This window comes from Peromyscus maniculatus, chromosome 1 (assembly GCF_049852395.1).
Source record: "Peromyscus maniculatus bairdii isolate BWxNUB_F1_BW_parent chromosome 1, HU_Pman_BW_mat_3.1, whole genome shotgun sequence".
Classification (NCBI taxonomy): domain Eukaryota; kingdom Metazoa; phylum Chordata; class Mammalia; order Rodentia; family Cricetidae; genus Peromyscus; species Peromyscus maniculatus.
Window position 1 is genome coordinate 195,438,489 of NC_134852.1, and position 13,421 is coordinate 195,451,909.

Below are 13,421 nucleotides of genomic sequence, written 5' to 3' on the forward strand. Positions count from 1 at the left end.
CAAGGACTGTTCCGGGTGATGACAATATTCTTTCTATATTCACATGGTTTCCTTTGTTAAACGTTACATAATGTTTTATAGACTTTTCACCTTATACATTATATTTAGTAATGATCTCAGCCAGAGGACCTGTGTCTCCTGGGAATGACAGGCCAGCTTCACCCATAGCACCCCAACTATAGGACGGCTAAAGAGGACCTGAGCAAGGACCACACCAGCAGACATGCTAATGGCAAAGGAGGGAATCTCCTGGAGGCTGGCATCCCCAAAACAAAGAACTATAGGCAACTAAGGAATGTTGAGAGTAGAATGTTCCCAAGGGAAAAGCCCCTTAAGTAGTTATCCAATACCAGGTTCCCCAGTCCTGAAATCCCTTACACACAAGCGACACTAAACGGACTCAGCAGGCTGTATTTATATGTGTATGGATATATGTGTATATACACATAATAATAACAATTAAAGAAAAAGAGGCCACGGATTGAGAGGGAGAGGAACTCGGAAGAAGCTGAAGGGAGGAAAATGTAATCAATGATACTTTCATTTTTAAAGTTAAAAATAAAATTTATAAATTTTATCAACCATATCCTTCTAGCTGATAGAGAAGAAGGCAGGACAGGAAGTGACAATTCTCCGCTCAGGCCTGAAAATAGGCCCAGATAAACACTTGCACAGGGCTTCAGTTACAAGGGAAGATATCAACTGAGCAGCAGCACTGCTATAGATTACATCTGACGGAAGCCATCTGGCCGGGGAAGAACAGTGCTCCAGAGAATGCTCCCCTGTGGACCACAGCAAAGCTGCTGCTCTCCATATCCCCAGTCCTCTTGGAACAAAAAATGTCTGCTGTTATTTGGGGGTGGGGGGGTAGACACCTTTTGTATCCTAATAATGAATTTTAGAATTAACCATTTCTGGAAAAAACAAATGACAAAAAAAGACACAATTAAAATGTTTTTCTAATGAGGAGCATTTCTTTAGGTTTCCAGAACCCAGAACATTTAATAATCTACAGCTAACAGAAGCCCATGTGTCAGGAAAACAGTACCTGAAATGTGTAACTGCTCTGGTGCCTGTGTACCTGGGATGCATGGCTCCAGAGCTCTTTACTGAAGCTGTAAAGCTCAGCATTCAGGCAGGGTGGTCTTTGTAATTGTCTGTTAGGTCTCAAACCTCTGACAAATGGCTGACTGAGGTGCCTATTTAACATATCAAAGCACACCAGGCTGCCAGGGTCTCCCCAATCCCTCAGCCCCTACCTGTTACAGGGTGTGGCTGGCATACCTGCCCCACACCCTAAACTACTCCAGCCCAGGGACTGGGCTGCCCTTCCCCTAGCTGCGCTTCCCTATATAACCAGCCATTTTGCCTACCTGGCCTTTTTCATCTTCCCCTTACACTCTTGGCTCTCCCCTCCTCCTCCTCCTCACATGGTCCAGCTCAGGGTCATGTTCACCTAGGAGCAGTCATGTCCTTCCTTTTTTATTTCTTTTTCTTTTTTTTTTTTTCATTCACTGTTGGCCTTAGTTTTCAAATAAACTCTCTTCCTTGAGTAAACAGCTTGATTGACCTTGAATCATTGTCCTTTTCAAGTGGCCAGTACTAAACATATTCACTGTTACATTTCTACATCACATAACTAATTTAAGGCTTTGGATGACCTAGAACAGATGTCCTGAACTAAGGATAGCTAATAATATCCAGTTACCTTTCACCATACCAAATTCAACAAAATTTCATTGTGAATTGAAAAAGCAACTAATGATATTAAGGAATGAATATTCAGAGTGTTCCTCTAAAACCTTGCTTAACTGAAAAAAACTGAGTTTTTGCATGTTTGACCTCAGCTGGTCATCCCTGCATCTACAGAAGTTTCAATCTGTCTTTGTGTTCATAATATACAACATCAAAAATCAGAATAACAAGGAAGAATTAAGCCCCAGAGAAAAAGCAAGGAGAACTTAGCTAAAAAGGATAAGAACTAAAGAGGATAAAGTGTAAGGCCGATGAGAAGCAAGTCTGTTGAGCCTGGATTAGGAAGAGAAAGGGGACTTTAATAAAGATTGTTGCAGTCACTGAGTCGTATTTGTCTAAGACATGATGTGATTCCAGTTTCTAGGGACAGCACATTAGTGTCCAAGGTAAGACTGTTAGTAGCTGGAGGAAAAAGCACTGGTCTTAAAGGCTTGAAGGCCTTTACAAGAGAATAGACAGAAGCATTATCAAGGCTCTCTGTGTGTGCAGAGATCAGAATTACTAATTCTATCTAAAGAAGGTCCCAGAAGGGAAGGAATATTAGAGCTGGGTCTAGGAAGATTAGCAAGAGTTCATACACCAAAAATGGCAGATGGAGTGTGTTCCAGGCGACCCAAATGCCAGCAACATTAAGAACTCAGATAATAACAGGTTTGATGCAGCTTCAGCCCAAGAGCTGGGAGGCAGAAGTATGGTACATGTCAGTGAGTAGTCAGAGATGAAGAAAGGGGTCAGCTGGAGTCAGAGTGACAAAAGCAAGGAAATGCAAACTACATTGTTCAGGCAACAGTGCACATACACAACTGCGTTTATTAGAATTCACATAGTATTACCAAAAAAAAAAGACTGAAAAGAAGTAAAAAATGGGAAGGAATGTAGGAAAATGACTGATAAATTAAAATAATTCAAGTAATCTGTTTCCTCGAAGATAAAAATCGTTTTTTAGATCAGACATGGTGGCACACTCCTTTAATCATAGCACTTGAGAGGGAGAGGCAGAGGCAGGAGGGTTTCTACATAGTGATCTCCAGGACAGCCAGGATTACATAGAGAGACCTTGTCTCAAAACATATATACAAAAAGAAATTGTTTTTACAGAACTCTTACTATGAGAATAAAATAAGACAGGCTTTTTGTTTCATTTTTTTACATAGTAATGAGTGACTACTTTTAAACTGAGTATTGATCCATCAAATAATAATATGCAGCTGGCTCCTGAATTCTATCACCGCCTCATTTTGCCTAAGAGAAACTGAAAAGAGCCAAAGCAAGTGTTTGTTCATTGTTCTCTCCACATGAACAACAGCAAGGTTTCTGCTGCATCAGAGAAGGTAAAGACAATGATTTACCACCTTTCTGTAAGTTCCACAGAATCCCTGGTTGTCAACAAAGCACAGAGGAAAAGTATTCAATCATTTTATTTCTTCAAAGAGTTTTTTTCTGCCAAATCCAAGCAAGAAAGAAAAACAACATTAATGCATACATTGTTTAATCTAAATGCTCATAAAATTTCTTAAAAATATGAAGTGAAGAGATGAAACTGTTGTTGGACAATACTAACCCTGTACCAAAAAAAAAAAAAAAAAAAAAAGCTAGATTTGCTACTCTGCAAAGGCAAAGACCTACTTCATAGCATGCAGAGACAGTTTAACACCTTTCTTAAGAGCGGAGCTGGAGCTTTGCTAAGACCTCATGGACCAGGAAGGCCCACAGCTCCCACTTAGAGAACAGAGCTGCCTTTTTCTCCAGTCTGTTTATGGGTAGTTTTCATGTATTTCTGACCAAGAGTTGCAAAGTCCAAAAGGTGTGTCTAAGGCTTCCTCCATGTCAAGTCAGTCTTCAGGATGGCAGTGTTCCTGGGGCTTGTTCTATTTCAGTGCTGGAGCTGCCATGGACCTCACTGCTACTCCTTGGCTGTGAACTCTTTCTCCCTCTACAGGTGGTACTGTTCAACCTCAGCTTTAGCTTCCATGGCCGCCTGCGGCTTCCATTTCTTTTCCTTCAAAGTTACAGACACCACTTCTCAGCCAGCCTATGGCACTGCTGAATTCCCAGCAACTGACTGTGCACTGATGATGTGGATGGATAACATGTCTTGTCATATCTAGCCACATATTAGGGAGTGAACATCTGTAACACATGTGTCAGGTATACAGTGGCATAAGGGGCACTTAAAAGATAACAGATAGGATTTGCACATTAATTGGATATAAGTTTTAAGGAAGATGTAGACAAATGGAAAGGTATTTCTTTAATGGAATATATTTTGAAATTAATCATTGGACAGGAGTTACTGTAAATTATTCTTCATGTAGCAAAGTCAATTTTGTGTAAATTCCTATCTAAAATATTCAGTGAGTACACAATGGAGATGAAACAAGGTCTAACATTATTTGGGAAATATAAATGGCCTCAGAGGATACTGACATGTTCTTTTCTTTGAGATTCTTTTTGAAATCTCTATCAATCTAAAGAAATTTAATTTGCGACAAAAAAAAAAATGGCTTAAAATCTACAAACAAGCAGTAAAGACCACCGAAAGTGGCAGGGATGCAGGTCACTTCTGACCACCACGGCTGGGAGGTGGCTAAATCAGAATTGAGTCAAAGGGAATCAGTCTCACGGCGGGTATCTAACACAGATCTTTAAAAAATTATAAACAGGACCAGCAAAATGGCTCAGTGGGTAAAGCCTCTTGCTGCTGACGCTGATGACCCAAGTTTGATCCCAAGGCCCCGGAGGAAGGAAGGAAAGAGCCAAGTGTCACAAGTTGTCCTCTGACCTCCACATGGAGAACATGCTTCCTCTTTCCCCAACACTAATAATAACATTTTTTTCAAGATTTCTTAAAAGGGCAGCATTTAATAAGTTAAAAACTAAGGAGAAATTTCTTTAATAAAATCAACACATCAACTGAATGACTAATATAACTTAAATTTAAAATTTAAATTGAGGGGAATAAAGTAAACACCTATGGTTTTGTTTTATTTTGTTTTGCTGCTTTCCGTTAAGATTATTGAGGGAAATGAAATTTTAGAAGGTGAAAATGGAGAATTTAAGTACTTCGAGAAGTGGTACAATTTCTTCAACAAAAGAGGCAAAACAAAACAAAAGAAAAACCACCATGGATTTCTTAAGCCCACAGAATTTAGAATCAGTGGGGGCATTTATGTTGCTGGAAGGAACCATAAAATAAAAAGTAAGATTGTTCCAATGTGCTGCCCAAAGGCCAACTAGCAAACCCTTCCTAATCCAGGACAGCCATCCTTAGTAACTTTCTACATCAGATGTGCGTCTCAGCCCTATCTTCTTACACATACAATGACTGTTTAATAGGAAAAGTTGCCCAGTTTCTATGAGAAAAATCACCCAAGTGCAAGCTGAGAAAGCTGAACCACAGGAACATTAAGATACCTGCCCTCTGTGCTCAAGAACAAAGAGAAAAATTGAAGATGATCATCTATCTGCTGCAAAACTATCCAGCTCTATCACACTCCAAATGCTGTTACCTAAGCGGCCAGAAAACCTGAGCAGGGAGGCATGTAGTGGGCTTCACCCCAAGGCCTGTACCTATATCAAGATAATTTTAGGAAAATTTACTATAAAATTACAAAGATAAAGCAACATCCCAAACTGTATGCACAATAACATCTCAACAAGTTTAGCACAAAACTAAAACAAAAGAGCAGCACAGAGAAAAAGATGCCAAAATCAGGAACTGCTTCTGTTTGGTTAGTGAGATTATTTTGTCTTCTCCATACTTGAACGTATTTCAATGAACTTTACACAGTTTTTATATTGTTCTGTATACTTTTTCTATATTTCCTACAATGAGTAACCATTAGTTTTGCAGGAAGAAAATTTTAAGAGAGGAAACAATGAGAGTGAAGTATTTAGTGTCAAGGGAACAATTCTAGAATAGTTTTTATGTCATCATCTACTCTGAACATTAGCATCATCAAAAGTATATGATTGTGTTGTAACAGCCTTGGCAGCCTAAAACTTTAAATGCCCCAGAATCAAGTCTTTTCTGTTTTGTTTTTCCTCCATGTAAATTTGGTAAAATATTCACGTTAATTCTATATCACGGAAACACATAAATGAAAAGAGAAAGTGACTACTATGTAGTTGAGGAAAGATGCTTTAGGAGTGACCAAAAGGATAACTACGTCTGGAGTAGTAGAAATGCATCTAAAGCTCCCAAGGTGATAACACAGAGGCTCTCCCTGCTAGCAAGCTAGACAGCATGAAGAGGGTGCAAAGGACAGAGAAACGGCACAAGGAGCGGACAGCAGGAAACATACAAACCTTCAATGTTTCTTTATTTTCACATAGGATTCACAACATTCCTCAGAAAATTCAATTTAGTTGCCCCGTTCTAGCTTGCTAACCAGAACCAATTTAATTTTAAATCTACATGCAGAGCCAAGGGGGACGAAATATTTTGCAATTACTTTTAGCTCCCTGTTGGAAGACGGAATAAGATTTAACCAGTTCTGCTCCAGCTACAGTAAGATCCAGGTTTGTCAGAACTCTAACTAGTATCCTTCCCCTAAGAATTGAAAAGTAGGACACTGTACCAAAATTATTTGCCTTGTTTAACTACTTAATAAAAATAAATTTTGAGAATGTAACAAATGTTTTTTATTTATCAGCTAAGTGCATGAAATAGCGGTGCAAGGGAGCAATTTGTTACACAGACAATGTCTACCCTTTGCTATAAATCTGCCCATTGTCACGTTCTATTTGACATTTAGTTAGGTGATTTTCAAAGAACTGGTCTGTTACTGCGTTTAATGAAGAGCAGAAAACTGATATATGACTCTCTTTCTCAGATATCAGTCAATGCAAGTGTTTTGTTTTGCTTTGTTCTTTCTTTAGTCTTATGTTCGATTGTGACAGAGAGGTAAACATGCTGATAAAATCGAGTGTTTTAAAAAAGGAAAAGTTATCACATTCATGTATGTTTTTGGGTTGTCACAAAACTTCCAATGGTGTCTGGTTCTGCTCAGTCTATACAGATTTATTCCAAATAACAAAGTTTGCTTCTTGATTTCCATCAACATAAATGGAGTGATTAAGTTTGGAGGGCATTACATTCTGGCCGATAGTCAGATCTCATCTAGTCTAATTAACTGGAACACTTAAGCCTGGCCTCTGCCTCTCTACATTTCCACCTCACCCAGGGTTTTCTTCAGTCAGCCTTTTCCTCATTAGTGTTGCTCTGAGCATCTCTACAGCATCTGCCCTCCCAGCCCTTTGTCCCACACAAGGCCTCCTGCTGGGAGGAAATGAGGCTGCTATAGTCTGACTGAAGTTTCCCTTGAGCTACATTGTGGTCTGTCTTTATTAAAAGCAAAATAAAAGTCTTATATAGGGAATTGCCAACTATTCCAGGTTATGCCAAGTTTTCAATGTCTCGATGTTTTGGTGGGAGAAGTAGGGAAGGAGGAAGTCATTTGTAAATGCCATACAAATAGATCTACCCGTGATTATTTTATCACTGTCAATTTAAATATAGAGACTCTAACCAAAATTCACCATTAGTCTATTGAAAATCTGAAGATTTCAGAAAGAACCCTGAGCATTTTTGATAGAAACAATCCAAGTACAAAATAAGAACCAAACTACAACCATTCTAGCTCTATACATTGAGCAGTAAGTAAATACAATGCTGATTCCAGAATTTTACTTTATACATCATCATTTAACCCAGAAGTTGATTATCAGATTCCTGGATGGATTGGGGTGGGGGTGGCAGTATAATTTATGTCTGCAACCTGAGGTAAGTAGATGAGAATGATTCTGAAATCAGTTACAGCATTCATAGGACTATCCCAATACTAATCATGCCCGTATACCCTAGCTCTGCCATTTAACGTCTTTAAGTATCCAATTCTTCATCTTTAAAAAGGAAACATTTCCTCCCTGTGGTGGTTTGAATGATAATGGTCCCTATTGGCTTGTATGTTTGAATGCTTGGTCCTTAGTTAGTAGAACTGTTTGGGAAGGATTGGAGGTGAGGCTTTGTTGGAGGAAGTGTATTAATGGGAGTAGGGAGTAGGGTTTGAGGTTTCAAAAGCCATGTCAGGTCCCTGTCTATCTCTGTGTCTGTCTCTCTGTGTCTGCCTGTCTCTTTGTCTCTGTCTCTCTCTGTGTCTCTGTGTTTCTCTCTGTCTGTCTGTCTGTCTGTCTCTCTCTCTCTCTCTCTCTGGGAAACGGGATGTAAAGCTCTCGTCTCCAGCTCCAGAGCTGTGCTGGTTTGTTTCCCATCATGACAACAATCATGGACTAAGCCCTCTAGAACTGTAAGCAAGGCCCCAATTAAATGGTATCTTATATAAGAGCTGCCTTAGTCACAGTGTCTCTTCACGGCAGCAGAACAGTGACTATGGCACTCCCCAGTTGAACTATTAAGAAGAACAAGTCACTTACTTAAGTGTTATCATGGACCCTCAAAAACTGATACCTGCTCTTACTGTTACTACTACTATTTTTTATCGTATTTTCTTTTTACTTCTTGTTGTAAATTGAATAATAAGTGAGTAAGTAAAGGAACAATAAACAAACACCTAGAAACACTTGTAAAGGAGAGACTAGACATTTTGCAAGGGAGTTTCATTTCTTTGTTATCATTTGTGATTTCAATGTCCACAGAAAATTGGAATGAAGAGCAGTCACATATCACTAGGAATATTTTTCTGTAGATTAAACCCAATCTGATTGTTTGGGTATAGACTAAATATAAATAAAAAGGACACCAAATCAAGGAAGTTCTTTTAAGATAGCTTAAGCATTTAGTTCTTGCCTATTGTACCATCATATGTGTGAAAATATATGATTGGTATTGACCAATTCAAAGCAGATAATGGCACTCTTCCAAAGTCATAAAGCAGGTGAGATTAAGGTGTAAGATCATCAATAACAAAGCCATTTGTTGAATATTGAAAGTGGTATCTCTTTGGCTTCTTGAACATAGTTGCATTTTACTCATTTAACTCCCTTTGCACAAATATTTATTAATAAGATTCTAGTAGACACTTTTTGGAAACATAAACCATTCAACTCAATTTTTGTTCAATTTGACCAGTATTTATTGAGCATCTTTTATGGATCAAGTTCTGTGTTGGATGCAAAGGTTCTAAGGAAAAGCAAGACACAGATTAGATCTTTGAGGAAAGAGTACAAATAATTGTGGTGGAAACCACGAGGCTTGCAGGAGGAGCTGCAGAAAGAAATGTAACAGAATACAATAGACCAAGTGATGGATAAAGAACAGAAATTGAGAAAACACTCAGCGAGGATGCTGACCAAATCTGTAGTGTGCCAAGTGGACAAAAAGAATATATTCACTTTCTTAATGATACTATTTTGACTAGAATGAGATAAAATCTCTAGGTAATTTTGATTTTCATTTCTCTGATGGCTAATGATATTAAATGCTTAAAAATATTTATTAGCTATTTGCATTTCTTTTGAGAACTCTGTTTGCTTCCTTCTTGCTGGCTGGTTTTCATAGTGCTTTAAGGTACTATGCAAGTTGCTGAGAAAAACAAAGTCATTAACAGACTTACCCAGCTGTGAACCCTACAAGATAATGATATCAGCCTTCTAACCAAGATATGCCCATTGGTACAATAGCACAATGACTGCTATGGGAGTGACCAATCACTTTCTGATTGGATTTTAGGCCTGCTTCCACAGGACGTATTTATAGAAATAACTGTAAAGCTCATGGTTGAGAGGTCATAGATCCCAAAGGGGAAGGAGTCCTACTGATGTTTTACTAAATGGACAGGGTGTCAAACTGTCTTTAAGCATATATGTTTATATCCATAGATTAGTGCTGGTCTTAGCCTTGGTCAGAGAAGTTTGCTAGCAGTGGGCAACAGTTAATGCAGAAACTCATAACTAGTGAAAGTGAAGAGACTAAGTGATTGTTGAATGCTCAGCCCTAAATGGGGCATCTATATTCTCTCCACCAAAACTCAAGAAGGGGCTGAGAGAATTTAAGAATGAGAGGATGGGAAGAATACAGTGAAACACTTTTCATGGCTATTCTACCCATGAACTCAGACCAACAATGGCTACCTGCAAGAGGCCTGCATGAAAATAGAACCATCGACACTCTATCATGGATGGGGGAAGGGATCATCAGGCTTTACCCTTTCTCCAAGGAGTTATAGGCAGTTAATGGTTGCTGGGGGGGGGGGTCATATTCCCCAGGGGAGTACTAGTAAGCTGCAGCTACTCGAACAACTATTCCCCCACCTATGCTCCTGCAGACAACCTTCATTAGAGGAAGAGAGACACATCGGCACGGCAGTAGGCAGGGCCTTGTGGAGAAGAAGGAAGGGTTTGGTGGGAGGGAAAAGGAGATAAGAGAAGATAATGAGTAATATGCTCAAAGTAAATAATATACATAATCATAAAATTGTGAAAGAATATATTCTGTGAATGAAATATTCTCAGGCAGGCGGTGTACAGAACTATAATTAGTTCCACAGCACTGGAAGAGAGGGCAAGGAGGGAGGGACTTGGAATAAAGGAAATAAAGTCAGCAAGACAGATAAAAACAAGAATGTGAAATCTTCAGCTTTCAACTATTCTGAGACATTGATTTTGTTAAATATAAACATTTTATTTTTTTAGATTATAATTTTGTTCTTTCCTCTTCTCTTTTTCCTTCCAAACTCACCCATGTGCCTACTTTTGCTCTCTTTCAAAATGATGACCTCTCTTTAATTATTGTTGCATGTGTGTGTTTGTGAGTGTGTGTGTGTGTGTGTGTGTGTGTTTCCCTAAATACATTCATACAACCTGCTCAATCTGTATAACGTTACTTATGTGTATGTTTTCAGGGCTGAGCTTTTAGTACTGGATAAGCAACTAGTGGCCCTCCCTAGAAAAGACTGTTTCTCCCACTCTCAGTATTCCTTGGTTGCCTGTAGTTCTCTGTTTAGGTTGAGGTCTGGTAAATTTTTGCCCATCCATGTCTATTGGGGTCATCCTTATTCAGGTCATGTTTAGGCAATCACATTGATGAGACGTCATGGGTGTAGTTCCTAACATTCCTAGGAGACACAGTCTCACAGCAAACTCCCTGGTCCTCTGGCTCTTACAGTCTCTCTGCCCTGTCTTCTGCAATGATCGCTAAGACTGAAGGAGTTGTGTTGTAGACGGATCAGGTGGGCCTAGGCTCCACAAAACATAGCCAACTACCCTAGTTTGGGGAAGTCATGGACTTGTAGGAGAACCTACAACATCCACTTTACTAAGCCAACTTGGTGCTTTTTACGCAATTTGTACTGGTAAGTCACTGGAGGTCTCTGCAATAAATTTGTATTTGGTAACTGTGGTGATATATTGTGTGCCCTAATAAATTTTCCTGAAGATCAGAGGACAGAACAAGTCACTAGATTAAACACAGAGGTCAGGTAGTGGTGGCACACACCTTTAATCCTAGCACTTGGGAGGCAGAGATCCATCTGGATCTCTGTGAGTTCAAAGCCACCCTGGACTACATGAGATTGATTCAGTCTAGGAGAGAAACAGAGCCACACAGTGGTGGCACGCACCTTTAATCCCAATACTTGTGAGTTTAGAAATTCAAGTTACAGATAACAGCACAGAAGGTAAACTAAACAGCGACAAGACTACAGGCAGAAAGAACAGACAGAAAGCTCCTAATATAATCCAAAAACATGCGGATGAGAGAGGTGAATCAATGTAATAAAGACCAGCAACAAAAGGATTACATTTTAAATATATTCAAGAGACAAAATTAACAATGATATTATCAATGTTTAAGGGGAAAGGAAAGTACAGTAAGAATGCTCTTTCAGCTTTCATCTACGTAGAGATTTACAGTCAATAAAATTGGGAAGCATTAAAACGGAAATGGCTCGGCAGATAAAGTACTTGCTGAGAAATCAAGAAACTGAGTCTAGGTCCCCAGAAACAACATAAGGCCAGGTGCATGTGCTGATACCCTGCATATAATCCCAGCATTTTTTCTGGGAGTGAAGATGGCATTTCCCAACAAGATGGCTAGCCAGAGTTGATGAGCTCTGGGTTCAGGGAGAGATCCTATTTCAAAACACAAGGTAGAAAGCCATCAAGGAAGACACCTGATATCAACCAAAGGCTTTTGACACACAAGCACACATGTGTGCATGTGAACCAGCCCATACACAATCTGTACACACATATATATGTGAAAAAATTAGAAACAAAAACAGCAGTTTTACCATATTCCAAAAGGAAAGAGTCCACGGTTCAATATGGTGTCCAGGGGGAAAGAATGAGGAATTTTTATATGAAATGCTCTTTGAAGGAGGGTAGTAAGTTTTAGGAAAAAACACCACAGGAAAGGAAAGTTTGCTTTTTGCTTCACTTGACACTGCTGTAAATTTTAAGAAAGTACTCCAGTTTGGCCAGATCATAAATAATAGCAGATGCAGACATCCCCTGCTTGGATCCCTTCAAGAGAACCTGTTGCTAGAAGTATGGCTGTCCGATGGGCCGTCTGTTGTTATAGCTCTACATCCTCTACATTTCACGACCCAACCTCTCCCTCTAAACCCAGGCAACAACTGAGCACAGGAGGGGCAGCAGAGGTAGGCCAGCTCCCCACCCCACAATGTGTGATTTCTCTACTAGGGAACTTCTACTTAAAGACTCCCCAACAGGCCGCGCAAGACTTCTCAGAGCTGCCCTGCAGCCCAAGCCTCTTCCCAATTCTCTTCTCATTGCCTGTTCCTTTCTGAAGTGTCTCCACCACCGGCTGGAGTCTCTGCTGACCACTTGTGTTTTCCCCCTTTACTCTGCACAGATATTTCTCAAGACCAAACCTAATTTCCCTTCAGTATCTGTTACTCCAAATTCCCAAACTGATGCAGCAGTTGAAAGAAGTTTAGTAAGAAGAGCAGTTACAGAGAAAGGTAAAGCTTCCTTCAGAGAATCTCACACCTCAGTACCCCAGGGACACAAGTCTAGCTGACCTGGAGGATTTTTCTGGGCTTACACAACCCAGCCTCGTGTTTAACAGCCCACATAGTCAGACACTTTATTCCTAACTTACCCACCTCCCTTGGGTCATATGTTCCATTCTAACTTCCAGAACATCTTTTACTAACATTTCATATAATTGAATTAAATTAGATTAAACTTCTCATAAAACTGAATTGAACTAAAAATAGTGAAAACTCTATCCATAAGAATTTTATTTTGAACAGAATGAATTCTCAACTTAAATAATCACAGTCTCTTCTTTGAGCCCCAGAGGCACAAGCAATTTGGGCAAACAACATAGTCTCCTCTTGAGTACAGCGGTCATCTCCCTCTCAGGAGAATTTGCCTTTCCTGCTGCTCACAGCTTCATCCAGCTGCCAGGAGAATATTTGGACAACACTGTCTGAAAGTCAACACATAGGAATTCTAGTCAAGGGAGGCAATCTGGCACAACCGCTTAGTGTGTAAGCTCTGTGGTCCTACACACTTGCATCTAAACAGTTCTGTTAGGTGCTCAACCTGAGTGACCAGAGGGATTGTTTGTTTTTTTCCTGTTTTAACCTCAGCTCCCTTTTTGCAAACTGAGTATACTAATAGAACCTGTTTCATGCTTGTTGAGAGGGTTAAATGAGCCAGGGTTGGTTATACATTTA

The 13,421-nt window shown here is 39.6% G+C and overlaps 1 protein-coding gene across 3 annotated transcripts in view; it reads right to left on the reverse strand.

Annotated features, from left to right (window-relative positions):
- Positions 1-13,421, reverse strand: part of Hpse2 (heparanase 2 (inactive)) — a 630,225-nt gene that overhangs the window by 350,138 nt on the left and 266,666 nt on the right. The window lies entirely within an intron of this gene.